Raw genomic sequence first — 1660 nt, forward strand, 5'->3', positions numbered from 1 at the left:
ACTCTTCTCACATCCTTATCCGCTTACTAACCAACCTACCATTTCTCTCTCTACGTAAAAATAGTATCGTTTCTATCTTCTCGTTATCAACAAACAAACAGATTAGTTAACTATCTAGGTTTTGCCTGGGCGACACTTTCATCACCGGCTGTACACGGAGGATCAGCGTCGTCGTGAGTATTCTTCTGCCGGCGGCGAGACAGTGAAATAACAGCTGGCCGTTGTCGTTGTGAGTACCACACAAGCCAGGTATATACGCCAAATTTATTTTCTTTATTGTTTAGTTGGATTAACGATATCATAGTCTGATCAGATTTCCAACTCTAAAGAATTCATGCCCCCTCATTGACCTTACCATCTTCTATGGTTCTTTCCTGTTTGTGACACCGTGATTTTGAAGATGCCAATGTGACGACAGGAGCAAGGCGTTTAGCAAGGCAACCGGAGGAAAACCAACGATGTCTCCTCAGAGCGTACACAAGGTGTCACCGCTGTGGAGCCGTCGCCGGTGACGGCTATCCGCTCCGGTTTTGATTGGCAACTTCCTCCACTGGTGTGTGGTATTACACTGGATGTACCACGGGCGCAACTAGCCGTCGGCGACGAGCTGACTACTCCTGCATCGACCCCAAGCTCTGGAACCTATGCATCGATGGAAACAAGACTATATTGTGTATATCAAAAGTTCAGTATCATGTAGAGATGTAGAAATTATGGACGAACAGTTTGTATTGGTCTACGCGTACATATGTCTGCAGTATATCATACAATATACTACCTTTTTGTCATATACTCCTTTTCTTCTAATCTACATACTACATGTATGTAAGGTGACTGAGAAATTACATGTACACACCCATATCAAATTATGACTCGTTCCGATACGCTTGTTTAGTTCCATTGACATACTACTTCTGATAAGATAATACTCCATACTACCATACTACCTCTTTCATGATACTCCATACTACTTTTTGTCATACACTTCTTTCTTCTAATCTACATACTACATGCAAGCAAGTTAGGTGCTTGAGAAATTTCATGGCTGTCATCCACATAGTTATATTAGTATTAAATACCCTCTTGATTAATTCCATTGACATACTCCTTCCGTTGATACTCCATACTCGACAAGTACATACTCCATGTAACATGCTTCTCCATCGACTGTACAAGACACACATCATACTCTTCATGACTATGTAGTATATATTCTATGATTTTGTAGTATATAGTACTTGGGAAATATAGCATATATACTATAAAAATTGGAGCATACCGAAATTTTCCTGAAAAATAGAATATGTCCTATGATAATTTTGGAAGTATGAAGTAGATATAATAAAGAGTATGGACGCCAAGATTTGTTTTCCTTTGCAAGTACATGCGATCAAGCAAGCTAGCCCTCATCCAGGATTTTAAAAAAGTAAGCCTTATCCATGCAATCAGATGCGATGCATGCGGCCAAAATATTAGTAGGCTATCCAACTAACCCTGCGTAACTAACTAGACGGTGGGAAATTAATGGATCTTTTTTGATCGCTAACCCGCTTGGCTTGGCTGCGTGAGATGACACATGGCAGACAGAGAGGTAGAAGGTAACTACCACTGCTTGTAGATAAAATTTGTCATATTATATATATATATATATATATATATA

Source organism: Triticum aestivum, chromosome 7B, assembly GCF_018294505.1.
Source record: "Triticum aestivum cultivar Chinese Spring chromosome 7B, IWGSC CS RefSeq v2.1, whole genome shotgun sequence".
Classification (NCBI taxonomy): domain Eukaryota; kingdom Viridiplantae; phylum Streptophyta; class Magnoliopsida; order Poales; family Poaceae; genus Triticum; species Triticum aestivum.